Below are 22216 nucleotides of genomic sequence, written 5' to 3' on the forward strand. Positions count from 1 at the left end.
TTTTTTCCACAGAGCTATGTCACGATCAATTTACCGCTCGGCACATGATGGCCCCTAGCGCCTCTGAGGATTTGAGGGACTTTGTGTGCAATCCCAGCCTGCCTCGCTTTCTCTCCCACATACAAAACGGGCATTTGTATTCTTATCCCGCTTTGGCCGCTGAGTGAGACTGTGTCCCAGCTTTTGCCTCTCCGATTCCAGGTTATTGTTTGGAAGAGAAATCTCTGAGCAGACATCATCTGGCAGTTGCTATTTCGAGGCGATATCTCAACTCGTTTTCAGCTGCGCGTTACTCTTAACACAACTCCGGCTATTTGCCTGCGCCCACATGCGGGCATGCGTGTCGGTGTGAGCGCAGAAAGGGGAAAAGCAGCGAAGCATTTTGAAAACATCAGGCTCAATCAGCGCTCATTTTGTTCAGGGACCCTGAGAAACTGGGCTCACTGCCTGAGTGAGAAGGAATCATTGACAAGTGTTGTTCGACGCAGCTACAGTATGTTTGTGCACCTGCTTGTTTTTTAATGGGCCCCTGACACCACACAAGACTCAGTTTCCAATTTTCTCAAAGAACTTGATCTAAAGTGCTAAATAGATGGCCTAATATTCCAAAGAAGCAAGAATATCGAAGAAATGTGCAACTCAACAATAGCGCTCAGTGCTATATGTACCACGCCAATCAAGCTAAAATATTTTATCATCATTCTGCTTTCGTTTGCTGGTTAGTGACGCTACCACCAGCAAAACTATGGTAGCGTGAGTGTGTATTTGGGTTCATGTTAATAATCTGACTGAGACTGAATATTTTTCATTACTCCATCTCACCATCCCTGCCTTCTCTTTCCAGTCGTCTCAATGAGGTCCCAGATCTGTCTGGCCAATACCCCGTGCCGGAGACTTTTACAGCGTGCCTTTCTTTACTCATCCTTCTAATTGAATAATGCATTGTAGTATAAAAACAGCTCTCATTAAAAGGCCTTCCGTGGATGAAAATGCTGAGGCTAACACATTTTCCGCATGCAGAGCTAAATTAATGCATTCGGTTACCTCCAGTAATGAAGTGAAAATGAGACTCGACCGACTGACGTACTCGAATTTATGTGTTTGCTAGAAAGAGCCAGGCTGGTGGCACACTCTGACCTAATGGTACTTGGCCAGGTTTGTAGGTCATATAAACACCACTAAGGAAAGATAAAGTTTAATGTGTGTTTGCAGACATATGTCCACACACTTTGCTATTAAGTACAGTGTGCACAGTAATACATCATAAATGCAGGATTTACAGCTGTTTGTCTCACATCTTTTAAATTCTTCTTTAAATACCAATCTATATTAATGTCTAATGGACTATTATATAGACTATTAGGATCTGCAAATTATCCTGCATGTTGTAGTAAAGGTTAACATCAGTCATATCAAAGTACATCTTTTCATTGTCTAGTTAACCCAGCAAGCTTTGTTACACATTACTTGATTGTTGTGCGTTGCTGACTTATTTTGTATATTTACTGATTTTATTCTTCATTATCAGTGAAGTCTTCTGGCTTCCAGTCTTCAATTCTTAGCAAGTCCAGGGATTTATGCTTCAGTGAGAAATCAATGGTGTTGCTATGTCGTGACCGCAAACCCCTCTGAAACCCTGAAGCCTGATGTGCACCGCTAAAGAAATCTAACTACACGTCAGGTCATTGCAAACCGCAGCTATTGCGATAGTGCATGTTCATCCTATGCATGGCTAATGTTTTGCTGAGTTGCTGAGTACATCAGTGATATTATCACCTCAATATCTCAATAGTATTACTATAAGCACCCACAAATCTCAGCAAATTTCTGGAGGGGGAAACTATTGAAATGGGTTTGAGGGAATGTACAAAGAAGTGGCAACATTTTTTTGTAAAAAACTGACCACAACAAAAATAATTTTATCTGTTCCTATTGGCTGGCACAGCATTCTAGGGTCTTTACCTTACAATACAAGACACCTTGAGGTTGCTGTTGTGATTTGGTACTATATAATTAAAATTGAAAATAAAAGTGAATTAAGACATAATGCACCAGAGACAAGCGTAAAAGTTGGCAATGGCATCAGCCACTTCCATTGGTTATGCTGTGGGCTCAACAAAGATTCACCAAAGAAGTCTGAATCAGGCCTTAAACTCACCCTTTCCTTTACATGATCTTTCCTGGTTCTGCAGTCAGACTAAGAAGAGTTGCTAGATTGCAAAACCCTACCTGCTACCTGAGGACAGTGGCAGTAGCTTTCCTCCAGTGAGACCTATCTGATCGCACAGATAGACAGACTGGGGCCCTCTACCAGTCTTTAAGCCTTGTGCATCACATCGTGATTAGGCACACGCCACCTTCCTTACTTACTCCGAGATCGACTAAAAAAAGCTTAACATCGCTCATTTATCAAACCGACACGGGCTGACAGGGAGCAAAAAGAGTTTGTAAACCTCTTTTTTTTCCACCTCCTATTTCAGAAAACACAGAATGACTGTAAATCCCTTGGTATAAATTCAAATTACCCAGCCTCATCCTAGTATGGATATGAGATTTCTTTGGCTAATATTGATATGCAGAATTTTCTCATTATCCCAGGCGAATGAAACAGCTACAAACAACACTCAGGCAACTGTGTCTCATGCGAGGTGCCGGGAAGAAGAAGAAGAAGAGAAAAAAAAAGAAGAAGAAAGAAAAGTTTATGTTTAATTTGCAAAAACAACGCCCTGACTAATGAATTTTCTAAGCTTGTTTCCTTGCTTACAGCTCCTTGTTTGGCGTTGTTTTAATAGAGCATGCTGATTTAGAAAAATGAGGGGCCACAAGAGCGGGAGTGGAAAGCGAGAAGGAGGAGAAAAAAAAAGGTGTTTCTGCAAGAAAACACCTTATTTGGACTTTTCTGAGGTGATCCAACTGCGCACTGCCAAAATGAGATGTTGGATAGTAAGTGTGAGACAAGAAACAGCTTACACGAGGAGTGCGTTGCCAGAGGCATTTTAATGATGCAGAGGGGCTTGAAACGTGAGCAACAGACAGTGCTCCTGTGAGCTTGAGACATGAGATGAATTATTACTGTACACAGAATCCAACATTTCCTTGTAGGATCACATAAATCTCAGAAAGCAAAAAAAAAAAAAAAGAAAGAAAGAAAGAGGCAGGTAGGCAGGTGTCGTGGTGGTCTCAAAGAAATCGCAGAAGTACTTTCCCATCTTCTGGAGTATAAATGCGAGGGAAGTACTGTTGCGCTTGTGCATAGAAAGTATTAAAAGTAAAAGCAAGGTAACTATTACACTAAAGGTGGTAATTTGAAGAAAGAGCATATTAAAGTCTTCTTTGTGGAAATCTCTAAGTTGTTTATTGATTTTGTAATGGTCAGATATCAGCACCTCCAAATGGGAAAATCTCTTTGATTTGCTCGGCCTAATCTTCCTTCGCCTAAAATATGCAGCACCATCATTTACCTGTGACTCATACTTCTCTGACTGTACCGCTTTTGAGGCAACCTTTACAAAGGCTAAGGAAATGTCTTGAATTAAAAAAAAATCACTATGATATAAGCAGCCTGCCTGTTCCACATCTACATCTTTCAACTCTCTGCCGATCCCTAAGACGTTAGAAGTACTGGAGCCCTGACGTGGTCACCTGTGCTGTGACCTTGTTGCTGTCAGGAAATAAACACTTTTGGAACTACGTGCCACAGCGACGGAAGCGAGGCATATGAAAGAGATGCACGCGAACGGAGACCGAACAGGAAAAACCAGAACAAACCACGTGGATGCCTTAAGAGTAAATGACAGGCAGAAGCTACTGTTACATTCCAACGTGACAGCACAGGATGGACACGCCCACTGCAACACAAAAGCAAGCAAAAGAAAAACAAGAAATGACTTCAAGAAAAACCGCAATGTTTTCATGTTAAACTTGGCACGAGATGGCTTTTCTAAGCCATGCGCCCTTTCATCTAAGAATTACTACTAATCCAAACTGCACTACAGTTGTTGCAATACTATTATGGTGCGAATAGAGGCATGTAGTAAGATCTAAGTCGCCCGCTTCCTTTTCAGTTAAACCAGGTGAGTTGAAGTTTATGATCTGGGCGTGTAAGTGAAGTAAGGAAATGCGAGGAAAACTTGGCAAAGAGCTTAGACTGGTTAGGGAAACAGTTGGCCTTGGCGACAACTTCTGTCAGCAAGAAAGGAGCCAGGTATTCAACGGTGGTCCTTTGAGGTATTCAATGGAGTGTAGAAATCACTCCAAAACTCTTAGAAAACCTTCTTAACTTTGACACAAGCCGTCACCTACTGTAAATTATCAGATATCTGTGTTTATTTAATTAAAATGAAACAGATTCATTTCCCTCCACGAGCACATGGGAGTCTCTGGAGAATAAGAGGAGTGTGTTCCATCCGGCGTGCCACAATAAATGTAATTACGCTGGATATTTAATGTTTTCTTCATGTCTTTATCCCCCCACCGCCACACACACACACACACCTTTTATACTGTTTTAACAAGAGCCTTGTCAGTCTGTAATTAGCGATCACTGAGTGGAATAAAAAAACAAGAAAGACTTGTTTTTGTTGAGCTCCTTGCTTCTTCACATCTTCCCTTTCTCCCCTGAGGGGAAGATGCCTCACACACAATTTGATTCAGAGACGAGTGCCAGAACTCACTCGACTTCAGACAATGTTAACTCTGGGAGACTCACGCCCGTATCCTCGAAACCTGTAAGATTTGCTATTAATACATGTAGACACGGCTGTGGAGAGGATGAGACATTAAATCCTGCGGGTGCTGTTGATGCCTTGGTGTTTTGTTTTGTTCATCCCGAACAGACCAAAAAGACCTGGATAGCTTCTGTAAGCGTTCAAAAGTGCCTTTGTATTTGCGCTTTGATACATATCACTCTCTCCGCAGAGGTGACACCAACCCAGGGCTGGAGAAAAAAAATTACTGAGCTTGAAGGAGGAAAACATGATTTCTTTTTTTATTATATTTTCTTAATACACTGAATATTTAAAAATAAAGTCAAATTAAGCCTCAAGGGAGGGAAAACATTATATTTCCACCACTTCTTTTATAAATAAGTGCAATTTTCTAGGCTGCTCTTTTTTCGAGATGCATAAATATTTCCTTCCTTGTCCATCATTTTCTGTAATATAGGCACCCCACAGCTAGCCCGCTTTCTTGCTTTGTGCCTTTGATGTCTTTATATGATCTCCATGCTCTGCATACTGTATCAGCACGGCTACACAGATCAGTCACAACATTAAAATCACTGGCAGGTGAGGGGATTAACTTTTTTGTAAGGTAAAGTTTAACTGGGAAACCTTCGGTTCTGGTATTCGGTTGCGCGCTACTTCCACAGGTACCACCCACACCGCTGAAGACTGCGGGGGTTTTGTGTTGGATTGGATCCCCAACCCAAAGGCTCTGTTACCGGCCGCCCCGCAACACCACCACATGTCCTGGTTCCGCGCCTCGATAGGTCAGCGACATGAGGGGAATCTACATAATATTAAGGAGATCATTTTAATGCTGATTAATGCTAATTTTCTGGTTCCACTCTACCTGAGAAATCAAAGAGCTTTATACATGTCTCATTCACCCATTAAGTGCTTTCTATCTAACATTCACATATCAGACACAGGCCGATGGATGCATCAGAGAGCAACTTGGGATTAGCCCAAGGATATTTGGCATGCAGATTGGAGCAGCCAGGGATTGACCACCGACTTTCAGATTAGTAGATGACCTGCTCTACCTGCTGAGTTACAGCCACTGATAATCCACGTGAAACTACGGTAAGACATACAGCTGGCTCTGCTGGAGAGATGTTTCTGGCCTTTTTTATCGCTTATTAAATCCACTGCCTCTCATAAAAATCAACACAACCAGAAAGACTTTTCAAGGCCCTCACTCTAAAAGGTTAGAAATCTTTCATTGTGGACAAACAAGGCAAAGTAAAAGACCTCAATAATGTGTGAATACAAGCAGCCACAGAGTTTTATGCTTTGTGAGCTCGCACTGAAGTGCTATTTATACATGTAATGGACTGGTTCGCATGGAAGAATTTTATTTTTTTCTCCGCATCCTATCAGACCGCTGAACCTCTTGGCTCAGCGGTCTGATGAGACTCTGATCAGAGATTGGAACTGCTGCTTGTTTGAGTAGCTTTCTAATACTGAGGCCCGCTGTTTATTCACCATTGATCGCTCTGTCCATTACACCTTGATGGGAGGGCCAGCCGTTGTCAGTAACTGCCATTACAGGAAATCTATATCTAATACCTTTCTTGTTATGAATGCTCATTTAAAAATCTTCAATAACACAGGAGCACTAGCATGGCTAGTTATCATTATATTTTCGGGGATAGGTGATAAGTGATTTTATAGAAGTTGTTTATATTACTTTTTCCACCAGCTTTAATTTTTTTTTAAAAGAAAGCCTTCAGGCAAAATCCTGGGCTGGAAATAAAATGTCAGTGTAGTAATACGCATGTACTTACGCTGCTGGTAAATGTAAATTCCAGTTTCATTGCTTTACTCGTGTATGGGGAGAAAAACAAACAAAGCATCTCCCAATAGCTTCGAGGGGTGTTGGGTTTTCACTCCAGTGACACAGCGAACACTGGAAGAAAACAAAATCAGCAAGGGAGCAGGCGCTTTTAAATTGAAATATACATTATAGATGTATAGATAGACTTATAGAGTCACGGGGAGCCCGGGAAACCATTCTGGGGCTGTGATGAAACAATGACCCAGGAGCAGCCAAATTTAGAGACAAACTGGGTCTCCCAGGAAGCATCTCCATTCGGGCTGGAACAGGCGAGAGTGACCCTCATCTCTCTGCTCCTCACCTCCTACTAATTGAATCAGGCTGCCGCCCAGGATAACTCTGTGTGTGTGCGTGTGTGTGTGTGTGTGTGTGTGTGTGTGAGTGAGTGTGTGAGAGTGTGTGTGTGAGCAAGAGAGAGAGGCACAAGATAGAGAAGCCGTGGAGTTGTGGGTGTTTTTAAAGAGTCTGTAAAACCAGGCCGAAAAATCATTAAAATATATATTTCTGTGCTGATGCTTCAGATAACCATCCAATATATTTTCACATGTGAAAAGATGTGTTGCGGCGTATCCACAGCTTCCCGAGTAGAAATCAAACTAACCAGGGCCACCAGTCCTTCCACCAAAAGGGCAAATGTGTAACTCCACTTGAAAAAAAAAAAAATCCTATTAATCTATTAAAATCCCTCATGGGCCTTGTCATGAAAATAAACGCATTATAAATTTGTCAGCTAACCCAACCCCTGAACTCCCTTCTGATACTGGCGCTTTTCTGATGCATGGACTTAATTAAGAAACTGTGAAATAAACATTAAAAATGTATGACTAGAAATTGCCGCAAGTTCCATATCCCCTTTTCTCTACTCTTTTATAGTCCCGTCCATTGAATATACCAAAACAATGTTTAACAACTGTTCAGAGCATTAATTAAAGTTTTTTTGGTGTGAAAGAGCGATGCCAGGCGACGACACGAAGAGGGGGACGCTCGAGGGGAAAGGCTCTTGTTCCTGTCTCTCTCTCTTTTTCTAATGCTCACTCACCAGCTCCAGCAAGCAGCACCCTCATCAGCTTGTGAAATTTAAACACGGCTTTGAGGAGCTTGTGCCTAATAATTAGTCAGTAGTCTGCTTTAAGACTGTTGAGGTAAACAGGGTTTAATTAGGAAGGGTAGAGCAATCTGGGACAGATGTTGTGCAGGAAGAATCACGCTGTGACTGTTTTCGGTCTGAGTTGCAGCGAAGGGGAGGGGGTGAAGAAAAATCTTGCTGTTGCAGATGGGGAGATTAACTAATTGTTTCGTACACATGGATCTGGAGCTGAGTATGCTGCTGTACTGGTTGGGCTTCTGCTAGTTTCGGTGTTGCATTTATGGTTTTCAGTAAAGTTGGGCAGATCGATCCAAATCATGCTAGTATCGATACAAATGCTGGTATTGGTATCGGATTGATACTAGACTTGATTCTGTCCTCTAAGTTCAGTACACTGAACCCGTTCATCAAGAAAGGAGACACATCTGTGCAGACAACACTCTTCTCATGCAGTCAGACTTTAACATTAATCCAGAGTACATGTAGACTACGTACACATAGACAAATATCTAATATATATTCAAATATATTCAGCCCACTGAACTGGAAATGAAAAAATATACCTCAAAGATGAACTGTGTTACTGTGTTGACGGTTAAATGTTTTAATTATCGCCTATAACACATTTAAAAAACAGAAGTTGCGCCTTAGAGACAGATCTTGAAAAATCTGAAAGATGTAATTATTGTGTAAAGTAAAAAAATCCGTTTTCGTGCTCATTAAAATGCGTTCAGAATGAGCAAATTGATGATGATTAACTTGAGGAATCGTGACACACTTCTCTCCTCTACTTAACCTGCCTTTATAAAGTATCAGTATTGCTATCGATATCGGGAATATTAGCCCAGTATTTACTTGCAGTATTTGCAGTATTGCACACAGGTAGTAATCATAACTTACATTTACAGCCCTGCTGCAAAGAAAAAAAGGTTCAGGGGCAGGTAGAATGTACACTACCTAAAACCTACTGACGGGAGGGCCCCATCAAGGCCGCGAGTCACCGCTAAACCACATGAAGCTCTCCTCTTAACAGGCAGTGGCTGATGAGGATCAACAGCAAACAATGTGGCAGTCACTGCACCATTTTGGGAAAGTAACAAAAGCAAACACACCTAAGGCGGGTTTTATGGATTCTAAGCCTTAAATAACCACGTCCGCTAAGCTGGAAGAACAGAGGGGGTGGGGTGGGGGATTGTTGGGGGGGGGTGAGAACGAGAGAAAAGCAAAAACACATAGGAGAGACGGAGGAGGGCATGTTGGTAAGAGAATGGGAGTGTTAAAACAGAGATGATGAGAAACGGAGAGAGAGAGGGGAAAAGGGAGAAGAAGAAAAAAAGGTGAGCTTTGAGGGGCAGATGAGGATGACAGCAAGCTGTGGGAAGGAAGGAGGGAGAAGGAGCGAGAGAGGGAAAGAAAGATAGAAAATCACGCGTTCTTGACAGAAGCAACATGGCAGGATCACACAGCTATTTTTCATTCACACTCCTCTGCATTCGCACATGATTTCAAAAGGTACCCAAGCCCCAAGGAAGCCTTCCAGCAAACACTGTTTGCCAATTTTTCAAACCTGTCACTCCCTTTCGGTGTATCAGCTCGCGCTGCACAAAAGGGGCCTCCTCCTAGTGCTGTCGCAACTGTTGTCATTGTGCCTGTGCACGGCAAACACGTGAGGCAGCGGCGGCGGCGTCCATTTCCCCCCACAATGCATCACTCTCGGATTAAACCTTATTGTGGGAGGGACACAGGGTGCGTGTGGTTTTTTTCAGGCGGGATGCGGTGGGTTTTTTTCGCCGCCATTCCATTTGCGTTTTGACAGCACACAATATCCGTGCGGCGTATTTGAGTCAGAGCTGAAAAATCACACAAACGCCTGAAAGTATGAGCGGTATAAATAAGCCACGATGGCTGAGGCAATATATAAGAAACTGTACACATTGCCTAGTCAGTTCCATCAGCTGCAGTTTATGAAGTGGAGCTCGTTTCTTTTTTTTTTCTTTTTTCTTTTTTACCTGGTTGTCTTCCTCTTCAACCTTTTTATACCTCCTGGATGTTAATAAAAACAGCTGAGCCTCTCACGCAGCCTTGCCTGAAGTGAGATACATGCTAAGTAGGCAAAGCAGATCAGGCCGCTGCTGCAGGTGGAACAGGTAAAATGCAGCTTGTGTTAGCGTTGCTCACGTCTGTGAAACATGCACAGACGCCTTCTTTGCCCCTCGTTTTATCACGCACCCAGGAACCCGGTGCTCACTGCCCACAGCGCTCATTATGAGCTTTGACACGAAGTCTGCAGAGGCCAGTAATCATACAGGAGCCAATGTGTGTTCCTAAAGGCAGCTATAGCTTTTCTAGAACGAGGAGGAGGGATATTATTATTGTAAGAGAATTCTTCAAGTTGCCACTGCACTCTAGCAATGTCTTATGGAGACTGAAATACAGCACCTCCTTACAGGATTAGGTGTGCAAGCTGAAATGGTAGTGGAACTGCAAGATTTGACAAAACAAAGGTGAGTGTTTATCATCACCAAGCGTAAAACATGGAGCGAACGTGTTCAAACACTGCGGGTAGTCTTCGGGGGCAATTTCGCAGCAACTTCCCAATCAGGCGCATTCATGTCGTCACACAGGCAAAGTCCCACTTCATTAGGCTGCATGCTTGCCGAGAGTCATTACGGTGAAGAGATGCTCTCCAGCTAGATTTACACACTCACACACGAATACAGACATGCACGCACAGTTGCACAAACACACAACTTCTGGAGTTCACTCCTGTTATTCTTGCTTCTGGTTTTAAGCTGTGGGCTGATGAGCTTCCTGTGTACCTCTTGTTATGATAGGGTGATTTACTGCCTTTCACTCTACGTACACAAACACAACCACATGGACACACACACGCACATTCACCATTCCTTCTTTTTGATCCTTAACACCAGTTCCTTTAATCTCCCTGAATGAATTCATTGCTATTCAGCCATCATTCACTGGATTAATTGCTATTCAGTCGTCATTCTCCTCAGATATGGAATACAGACAACTTGTTTCATCTCTTGATTCATGCCGAGATTGTGGGGAATGTTTAAAAAACACAAGATTTCAATACGTCCCATCAATAATAGGCTCGACCTTGCGAAGCATTTCTTCTCTCAACAACTGCTGTTGTTTAGCCACATCAAGCATATTATTTTCTCTCTTCTTGTAACTTGTAACAGTGCTTATAACTGAGCCACAAAATTAAGCTCAGGCAATCCCAGTAGGTCAGCTGATCCCAGGGCCAGTCCATATCGGCTGGTGCCTCAGCTATTACCCTTTTAAACATAAAATTATCCAATCTCACATAAGGCAAACTATTTAAGTTGTTTAAACTTCCCCACAATTGCTGCACAGCTGCAAGCTGCTTTGTAACCCTCCTCCAACCCTGCTCATTTTCTCTAAAGACCTGTTATTCCTGTTATACGTCTTCTGAGTCCACTTGAGGTCTTCGCCTGAGGTGCATGTGCAGTCGGTTCAGTGTAATGTAAAGCAACCGTGGATGAGTAAGATAGGTATAGCGATGTGTGCACAGACCCTGATGAAATTTACATCAATCGGACCAAAGCGTACCCTAGCGGATAAGTGTAATCTAGGCTTAATGCTGCGTCTGAATGAATCAATGGCACATCTGTTGTCACTGATACCTGCTCTGTTTTTACCGCAGCTCTACCTGGTTCTGACTTTCCACGTACGCTCATGGAAATGTGAGATGGGTCTTTCCAAGTATGCAAGTTTGCATGTGCAGAGTTCATGAACAGAGCCATACCACCCAGTATAATTTACTGCAGATGGAATTTGCGATCATCTTTTGGCTATAGTGGTCCCTCCTAGTATTTCAAATCTCTCTGTAGCGGTTTTATATTATGATTCACACATTTCGAGCAGAAATAGATGTAGGAAATGGTTAACCAGCAAGTGGAGCGCATTTGAGGCTTTGCCAAAATACTGGCCTTGAGTTAAAGAGCAAAGCATTGTGCAACCACTGATGTTCTCTCACTGTCTAATTTGATCTCATGAATCAAGAACTCAAAGTGGGAAGGGCAGTAAATCCCAAAGGTTCCCTAAGGAGATGTGACACAGAGAAGAGATGAGCCCACTGTAGTAAAGCAAACTGCTGCCAATTTAGTGTTCAGGGACCTTCATCTTTGAAATGCTCCCCGCTTGCCCAGATGGCTTTATCAAAACAGTTTAGCGGAACATGACGTTCCCACGCCTCATCCAACTTCGGGCCAAAGCTGTTAAAATACCGTGACTTTTTTTTTAAGCAGGACGTTGCCCCTGAGCTCAGCTTTTGGCACTGATGGGTCTGAATTACCGGGTACAAGCGAGATGAGAGAGCAGTGAAAACCTTTTAAAAAACTCCAGGCATATGGCCACGGGAGAAGTTGCGGTGGGTGGGGGGGAAGAGTGCGGCGGAGGTATATTGCCATAGTAACAATGGATAGCCCACCAAGGATTCCTGCGCAAACACAGGCATAAGGTTTTAAACAGCGACTGAGGACCCTAGCCAGTGTGCCTCCGTGTTTAAACAAAATCACGCTGGCACGGATAACGCTGGCAGTTTTAAACATAAATTACAAGGTCTCCAATTGTCATGTCATGTCCCCAATTCACAGAGAAGAAGAGGCTGCTTCTGCAAAGAAAAGCTTATTCAAAGAGACTTTAAAGTGTAGGCACACGCACACACGCATGCTCACACCCCGACGTAAATCTTTCAAATGTGCAGAGGAAGGGAAGGGAGGCAGGAACGGTTATGCATGTTAAGCACATTTGCGTAGACATCAAACGATTGCCCGCAATTGGCTTCACGGGGGAGAGTAATCTGCGCTACTCAAACATTTGATGCAGCACCCGCAGAATTCTGATGGTGATTAAACAGAAAGTAACAATCTTCCCTCTAAGTCCAGCTGGGGATCTCCGCGACGCGCTTGTAAATGTCACCCGTGTAGGCACTTTGCCGCTTGTCGATGTCACTTTGAGCTCCCCTCACGTCACCAGTTCATAAGAGCCCTTCACTGTGTGATAGGCTTCCTTTATACACTTACGCTCACAGCAGTTTGCCTCCTTCCACTGAAGACTGTTATTAATATATCATTACAGGCAGATTAAAAGTGATGAATCTGACGTAAAGTGAAGCTTAATAAGCAAATGCTGGGTGAGGAATAAAGTTGGGGTACAAAAAAAACAAAAAACAGGAAAAACCCAGTCATGTTTAAGCTGCTTTGTTTACCATTATTCTAATAATCTCACTGCCCCGAACATGTTAGTTTGATTGATTTCCTCGCCTTTCTCCCCAATCCCAGACCTCATCAACCTCGACCCGAATAGCAACAAACGTAACAACATTTCCTTATTTCCCCCCACCCTGACTCGGTGGACCGGCTCCCCCTCAAGGCACTTCTCACCACTGAATCCACTCTGTAATTTAAAATTAGCTTTTGCGTCCCAAGTGTTGCACTGGAACAACTCAAAGAGTAAATGAACCTTGTCAAAGGCCAGTCTTTCAGTCTTGATTACAACCCCCCGTTTGTCTCGCCTCCATAATTGAAGAAAACTGAGCAAAAGCCACAGCTCAGAACACGTTCTTATTATTCAAGCACCTGGGGTCGCCCACTCATCGGCGAACCTAAACAGCAGGCCAGTTGTTTGTCCAGTGCAAAGTTTGAGAGAGACTAATGTGTAGTCGCTATCAAGAACTTTGTTGCCGGTAAGAACGGAGGAGAAATAACTGGGAGGACTCAATCTCCTGAGATTCTGTCAGAAAAATAGTAAAAGGTGAAACCAAAGCTAGATAATAAACAGGCTATAGGGCAAGGTGCCGCAAATCAATACATGAAACCATATTAAATGTCTGGAGCTCCTCAATCCACAGTAGAATTTGTCTGACTAAGGCCAGTCGTCTTTGCTTTATATTGCAGTTTCCAACAGCGCCGGTCGTGGAAGTATATACACACAAAGCACAAGGGCTGGTGTCAGACTATATACAGTGCTGTTTATTCTTGAAGGATGATACAGAGCTGTGCAAAAACTTTAACTGCTTTTTAGTCAAGACATCTTTTTCTTTCTTTTCTTTTTAATCAGCAAAATCTACCACAGAAGCGCTGTATCATCACGAAAGTTATGAACACATATTTGAATCCCAGACCCATTACTCCAATGGTAACTAAGGCGCAACAGATTGTATTTTGATTATTATTGATCTAGTGAAGCCTAGTCATTCCCCAAAAGCCCAAATTAACTTCTTCAGACTGATTTTTCTCATTTTTCTCAAACAAAGTTCTAAAACTAAAAGATATTATTAGAAAAATGCTTTTAGTTCATCTTTTTTACATGCGCCAAATCACAAAAGTCGGTATATGAGGTGCTTTATATTGTAAGGTAAAGACGCTACAATAATACAGAGAAAACCCCGACAATCAGATGACCCCCTATGAGCAAGCGCTTGGCAACAGTGGGAAGGAAAAACTCCCTTTTAACAGGAACATGCAAGAGTTTATTCAATAAAATTTTATTTATATAGCGTCAAATCACCACAATCCCCTCAAAGTGCTTTATAATGTAACTTCCCTACGCTACCACGAGACTGAAACTGTGATTGTCTGTTATGCTTGATTTTCTGTCCATAACAACTGAATAATTGCTTCATTTCTAAAAAATAAATAAATAAATAATGATTATGAAATCATACACTACTGATGCCACAGACCAAAAACTGGATTGGTCTCAAATTGCTGTCAATGCTTCTATTTCATGATAACACGAGTACAAAGACAAGATTTTTTTTAAATGCACGTAGGAAGCACTTATTCACATTGCTCTATGCTGCACAGAGAAAGAAGCTATCAGAGGGAACTATACACCAAGAAAGAGGCAAATTGAAAAATTTGCTTTTTCAAAAAAAAAAAAAGAAGAAGACTAGCTGTACTTCATATTTCAGCTGATTTGGTAGCAGCTACCTCGCGAGGCCGGTCGTAACTCCAGCTGCCCCGTGACCTTCATTCTTCAGCAGGCAGGCAGATTCTTCCAGCCTCTGACAAGATTTATCGGGCCTGGCTAATAGCCTGCTCTCTGCCAGGTAAGGCCCCATCGATACAGGGGCTTCTGCTGCCCCTGCCAGTACTTTGCTAATGAATATTTCAGCCTTTTTCTTTCTTTCCTCCAAGCATATCTGCAGGACTTAATATACGTGGAACTGCGAACGTTTAAGCTGAAAAGGGTAAATATATACGCGCTGGCGTTGCAATAATTAGCTCAGACGGGGCGAAGAAGTTCCAAGTCCTTTGCACTTGTGATTGCTGAGAGCCACGAAAAAAGGTGCACTATCAACACTCAGACTGCTGGAGCTTGTTGTGGATTTTTTAAAGGTGTAGATAAAGTATTACCCCCGCCTTCAGTCGCCATCTGCTTCTTTACGCATGTGTGTAGAGAGTATATGTAATAACCAGACACACATACAAATATAATGAACTGCATTCCTTGGGTAAACACAGCTTCGCAGGCACACAAACACACATACACAGGATATTGAAACCCTTTCAGGCATGTCGCTACGCGTGTGCCTGGCATGCAGGATGATGGAGAGGCTGAACTGTGGAGGCCCCGTTTGCTCTCTTCTCTAGTCCTCGCAGGATGCATAAATACACACATACACACACACACGTGCATACTGTACACCCACACACTTTATCACACCCTAACAAATGCACACATGCATCAACACAGTGAGCGAACCCACTGAGTACACATGCACAAACTTTCACACAGGTCCCCCCAGGCTTTGATGGATGGTCGGTGAGTGCTCTGCCTCCTGTTTCATACACATATAATCTCATTTGGGGGCCACATGGTGGGAGCCGCACCAAAACAGGGCTAATAGAAGCAGTCAAGCTGTCCTATTCCTCCCCTACCCAAGTCAAGTCATATCCATTATAGTCTGCTGCTTAGTAAATATGCATGACTGCAGCCTGTTAATAAAAAGGCAAATCCTTTGGAAAGAAAAGAAAAGGGAAAAAAAACAACAAAGCCTTTGGATGCATTATTTATCGCGGACAATTCTTACTTTGTCTTATACAGTCAGGAGGTCTCTGTCCATCTTAATATTTCAACAGATTTTCAAAACAAAAAAAGGACTTTTAAAAATGTGGGAAGAAAGATAGAACAGGTGCAAAAACCAAAAAAACAACAAAAAACTGAATCCAGAATGAACGCTGTACCTATTAAATACGGTCCAATTACACCTTTGAACTTGTTAACTTTCCCCCTGTCAACACCATGGCGTACAAACGCACACACACACACGCACGCACACACATTGTCTTACTAAGTCCAGCATCTTTCCTCTGCCCAGCTGGGAGACTGCATGCCAGTTAAAGCCTCTTTTTCTCCACCTGTCAGCTTAATAAACAAGTTCACTTTTGCCCTGAGGAGCTTTACAGTTGCCTGCCGGTGGCAAAGGGTGGCACTTAGGGGTAAATTATGGATCGGCGTGTCTGGCTTTCACGGCTCTTATTCTCATTTTCATGAAGGCCACATGTGACAACATGGCTGATGCTGGATGGGGTTTTAAATCACCACCCCTCCCTCCCCGACAGGTGGTTGTGGGAGCAAAGGGAAGCGCCTGTTCATACACTAAAATGAACTGAATCAACACCAAGAGACCAAATGACCTGTGACCTCCCCCCCATTATTATGTACCTGTCAGACGCTGTTGCAATTTTGATGAGGTACAATGTCACAGTAAGCTATTGTTTTGCCTATTAGTCTCACAAACAGCCCCTCTTACTTTTTGATCTGTATTGTGAGCCAACCTGTCAACAGGGAACTTACTGGGGGGGTGTAGCAGCACAGCAGTAGAGCTAAGTGATGTTCTCATTTAGCTGAGCTCCGGCCTGTGGAGTCGATACGAGGGGACAGTAACGGGGAAAGCAACGAGGCTAGCATAACATATCATAAACCTTGGGAGCCTTGTAAAAGTCAATTTACTGTACAAACTCCTCAGAACAATTGCCGTGAAAAACAAGTGTGCAATATGGCGAGCACGCGGTGATTGATAGTGCCACAGGAAAAGCAAATCTGCAAATATGAATCGGCTTTATCCTGGTAAGCCCTATCTAATGTGATCGCTGCCGAGTATGAAATGAAATTCCATTTTCGATGACATCAAATTGAAAGAAGCGGCGAGGAGAAGGTGGCATCCTCGACACTGCCACTTACAATCAGCAGCGTGGAGAGCAATCAAGGTGGCACGCGGCTTAAATTTCTCGTCTTTTTGTTTTTTTCTCGCCTCCCCTCACTCCCCCCGTATTATCGTGACAAACGTTGCAGGTGAGTCGAAGCTCTGTGATGGCAAGCGCTGCGATTTTTTTATGTGCTCGCATTCCTCCCTGTGGGGAGGAAAAAAAACACACTCAGTATTAAAATATTACGCAGAGTAATATAGCAGGCACTGTAGCAACCAGCCGTTGCAATCTCTCCCTGCCTTTTTCTCTCAGTCGCCACCATTTTCTGCCCATATATCAGGTAAGTCTAATCCTTAGATTAGTAATTGCCTTAGAGCGAGTGCATTCAAATCACCAAACCACATTATACCAGAAAATGCTGCCCGCTGCAGTTTCATGAGTATTACTGAGCTCTCTTACTCCCTCCATTTTCCTTTAGGAACATAAACAACAAAAGCCCGAGCAGCCGTAGATTGAATTAAGCTGTAATAGATCCAAAACAATTTTGATCAAATTAGCCACAGTCAGCAGTACAAAGGACGAGCACTAATAATAATAATGAGGCATTAAACATACCAGCTCATTGCACATTATCTTATTTCTTACTAAAGACAAGATTTCAAGATTATTCTTCCCCCCCCCCCATTTTTGGCATTCTGTTGGAAATTTCTGTGAAGCTGAAATGTTTTCATTACTAGTTTTGCTAATTTGATAACGGTGCCAGTTGGCCAAAAATGTTTAATCTGGGTCCTAATGATGTGCGTTTGGAAATCCCGTGTCCGGGATCAGACAATCCAACTTAGTTTTGTGCCAGTTTTTCAAAGCAGCATTAGACCGAAGTGCACGGATGCAAGATTACCAAATCTCGAATAGCAGCACTCTAAAGGCAATTACATGTCACAGTGTGGGATGCTAGCTGAGCAAAGAACAGCAGGTAGAACAGCCAGCAGTGAGGGTCGACTCTAAGTGGTTTTAAATGAAAGGACGTAGAGCTGTGCAATAAAGCAATGTATTTAATCCTTCAGTTTCCTTTTTTTTTTTCTTTTTTATTAAGCAGAACACTCATCTGACAGAACCAAAAATACACACATACATACACAATAAATACATATCCCCAAATGCATTATGGGTTGTTTTCATAATGTATCTCAAATTCTAAAATAATAATATCCCGCAGTTAAATCTGAACAATCAATTTTCATGATCTGGCTCAGTCGAAATCTGATCTGATTATATCAACCAGCCACATGCCCAGATATCTGCTTACCTGATTTTGCAACTGTCTGGCTCACATTATAACAAAGCAAAATAAGTGACCTGAATCAACAATTAGATGGAGACTGGGGCATGACTAAACCTGTTAAAGTTCTGACAGACTCAGCAGAACCTTTTAGCAATTAATTGTCTTACTGAGCTGAATGAGTCACTAGCTCCCACTTATAAGAGTTTGATGCCTGTATATGTGTATTTAGAATACAAAATACACACACAATGGGCTGAAATCAGATACAGGATTACATTATCCTAAATGCAAGCATTAATATAGAGGCTAACTGATCCTTTGTCAGTTTAAATTGGTGCACTTGTGGGTTTTTACAGGTGTTTAGGCAGCTACATTTCCTAAGTTAAAACAAATGATGCCGTAGGCAAAAAGCCACATTTCCATATTGGTTTCCTGATCGTCTTAGAGTCTGAAGGGCAATCGCATCGTATGTTTTGGCTACAACCACCACCCAAGTGACCTCCATTTGCATGGCGATATTGTTTGTCCTATATAAATGCAGAGGGGCGAGGGTTTGCCCTATGCAAATCAGATGCTTCGCGGCCATATTCAGCTCATGCAGGAGAAGTGCAGGAGGAACAGCTGGCCGGAGTGCAGGAGACGAGCACTGGGGAAGCCGGGTTAAGGGCAGCGTCCAGTTATGCTTGCCGCATCAGCCCCGAGGCAAGATAACCTGGTGTAAGTGGTTGGACGGCGGCTTTGACTGCCCTGAGGGGCTACGCTGCAAGAGCAGAGAATACAAGCTGCTGTGGCTCACTACTGATTAAAAGTGATCCACCTGGGCACGAGCGCCGCTTTGAAGTGTAATGATAAAACAAAAGCTGATGGCTTGTGCTAATTCAGTGACTAAGTGATTTCATTCCTCACAAGGTTGGATGGTATTATTTTTTTGCCGCTGCGCAGAACAGAAGCTACTGCCAAAAGTAATAAAGTTAAGTGTTCTGTTAAGTGAATGCGCTTCTCATCAGCCTTTGGATGGAATGGCTTGGCCGTGCGTATATAAGGAGCAGTTAGACCACGCATAATGTTGTGTGCATATAGCAAAAAAAAAGAGAAGAAGAAGAAGAAAATAAAGACAATTACAAATGACATACGCTGCAATCAATGGAGTGGCAGGAAGAGATGAAATGTCAGGTCTGCTGCTGCTCATGTTCAAACTCAGCAGCAGCTGGGTGACACGCTGGCTTCTCCCTCACAGTTAGCTCAACTTAATGACTCTTTAAATGTCTGTCGGACTTAAAAGAAAGGTTCACCTCACTGATAAACTTCCTCAGTTGCCTGGTTACCTGCCCGAGCAGGTTGCCTGTGCACTTACTGTAAGATTAGGAGAGCGAGAAGGGAGAAAGATGGAACCCGATACCTCTGACATTACAGTCAGTGGTCAGCACTTTTCTCCCTCTCTCGCTGTCCTTCTCTCTGTCTTTCCACCCAACCCCAAGTCCCTTGTGAAACAGTGGGGGCCATTCTCTATACCGCTAACAGGGCCGTCATTCTTGCGCCCGTCTCTATTCCTTCCCACAGATGGATAAAAAAAGTGAGAAAGAAAGGTTTTGTGTGTGTGTGTGTGTGTGTGTGTATGTGTGTGTGTGTGTGTGTGTGTGTGCATAACAAAACACGTGCACGGTGACAAATGTTCCAAAAGAAAGTTACAAGAAACTAATTGTGGCCAAATGTGAAAAAAGGGTCAATCTGACATTTAAATTAGCTCAGGAACATGAGTTTAGGTCTAAAAATGTATGACACATGATAAAAAAAAGCAGCATTCTTTGATCTTATCATTTTCTAACACTTTTTTTTGTGCACAACTTGATCCCATAAGCGAGGCGCACGAGTTTCCTAGAGTGTTTCATTATGTCCTTAGCCTCAGAAACACTCGCCAGACAACAGAATATTTTTAGGTGCAGTGATCTTAAAATCAAGAGCGTGACCGCTTCACTACTTAATCTCATACAGAGGTGGCTGTTTAATGCCATAATTGAAGCACATGAGCACACACCTTCTCTTCAGTTAGCTCTCTTGTGTAGCCATTTAATTATGTCCTTATGACCCAAACTGAATGCATCAACAGTAAGTATTTACTGAGCCCAGAGGGCATAAATGGAAATTTGAACACATGCTATAAGTTGTATATTCAGTGATAAACCAGCTATATGACACAGTGATCTTAGATGTTATTGCCCAGTAGAGCACTAAGCACATTTTGTGCCATTTTAATGCCATTTGGGTTCCAAAATTAAGCACCTGTGAATCAAAAAATAAAGAAATATATTTTAAAAATGCGCTGCAGATTGTTGTTGTTTTTCCTCCTCCAAGATACTGGATGGTAAGAAATGCACAGTCCATAAAAGTTAGCGGTGCATTAATGTAGAGAGTAAATAAATAATTATATAAGTGGAGCATAGTGACACACAATACATGCCGCTGCCGCAGCAGCAAATAGAGTGCCCTTTTAATTATGCAGGAGACATCCGAAAACAACAGCACTCCTCACACTCTGGGAAGCAGCTCAGTGAATGCACTATATTAGAGGCTGTTAGAGACAGAGCAGGGAAAGAGAAGGAAGAGAAGTTAAAAGAGGGCTGAAATGATTTGAAGGGGAGAAATACAGAGAGGAAGGAGAGAAGGGCATAGAGAGATGACAGTAAAGATTAAAAAAGAAAGCTCTGTAGGGGAAAAAAGGAGTTGGGCTGTGCGGGCTAAGATGTGGATGAGGCTGGAATAAATAGAGTGAGAGGAAGAGCTACAGAGGGGGGGTGAAAGGCGGCACAGGTGGATGCAAGACATGCAAGGGAGTTCTACAAAGGTCCAAGGAAGAGTTAGAGGGGAAGGGGAAGAATATAAGCAAGAACAAAGATATCTAAAGGAGAAGGGGGAAACCAGGAAATAAAAAAGTGCAAGCAAGCGAGCAACACTACCGATTTCAAAAGGAGTAGTGCTGACACAAAGTAAAAGAAAGATCATTAGACTTCCATAGGGGAAAAAAAGGAAAAATACAATGGTGTTCTTTTTCACGAAAACGCAAATAAGCTGGCTTCATTAAGTATTATCTTTGATTCCTCGCTGTTGCTTCACCTAACAGTGCAAAAGCAGCCAGAGAAATATAATGACCGAGTCCATAAAAGCGCACACTTCCTCAAATTTAAAAATCTAATAGCGTCACCTACAAGTTCTGTCTGTGCTGTGAAAGAAAGAACAGAATTAAAGGTGGGGGGAGGGGGGAGCAAGGCAAAAGAAAAAGGAAACATGAAAGGGGAACGACGAGTGGAGGGTGGATACGTGTGGAAGAGAAAGAGGAGCAGGTACAAGACGGCATACATTTATAAACATGGATGAAAAGAAAAGACGGAGTATGTGAAGCTGAAGCACAACATGGGAGTTGATATAAAAGTGTCAGTTTTCACTGCGAGGTCAATGAATTGATGCAGACCTTGAAGCACACTGTGATGTTAATTTAACTCGGGGCCCAGATGTTCTTAGTCAAGTAGATTCTCTCAAAGTGACTCAGAGCCCTTACAAAGCCACATTTGTGTTGCATCTACCTTTTCCCTTTTTCTTTTGCCTTTGTTCATTTTTTTTCCTCCCTTACATGAGAAGAAAAGGTAGCCTTGTCTCAGACAGAGGGCAGGGCAGAGGGGAGTGCAGCCAGCCCCTGCCATGCATGCGCCCCTCTGGGATAAAATAACTGCAAACCAAATCCTTATGTGAGCTGTCTACAGTTTTCTAACACATATTACCAAGGTTAAGAGTTGTGACACCCATGACGGAAAAGGCAGCTTAACGCGCTGAGATAAAAGTCCAAAATAGTCGGACATTTGGTTAAGTTGTAACAGTATCCTTTCCTGAGCTAATCTAAACCCTTTCTCTTTCCTTTCAATATTACATGTGAATGGCACTCCAAACCAAAACAGATCAATACCGCTAACTTGACACACATTAGCACCATAAAGGCAACAAGACTACTGAGACTAGCCCTGTCAGAAAGCATTATGGGAGAGAGAACACTAAGAGGAAAAAGCAGAAGACATTTAAGAGTAGTGGAGGGAG

General features: G+C 42.7%; 1 protein-coding gene across 6 annotated transcripts in view; it reads right to left on the reverse strand.

The window, feature by feature from the left end:
• The window catches only part of pcdh7b (protocadherin 7b), a 117501-nt gene that overhangs the window by 91174 nt on the left and 4111 nt on the right, over positions 1-22216 (reverse strand). The window lies entirely within an intron of this gene.

This window comes from Neolamprologus multifasciatus, chromosome 3 (genome assembly GCF_963576455.1).
Source record: "Neolamprologus multifasciatus chromosome 3, fNeoMul1.2, whole genome shotgun sequence".
Lineage (NCBI taxonomy): Eukaryota > Metazoa > Chordata > Actinopteri > Cichliformes > Cichlidae > Neolamprologus > Neolamprologus multifasciatus.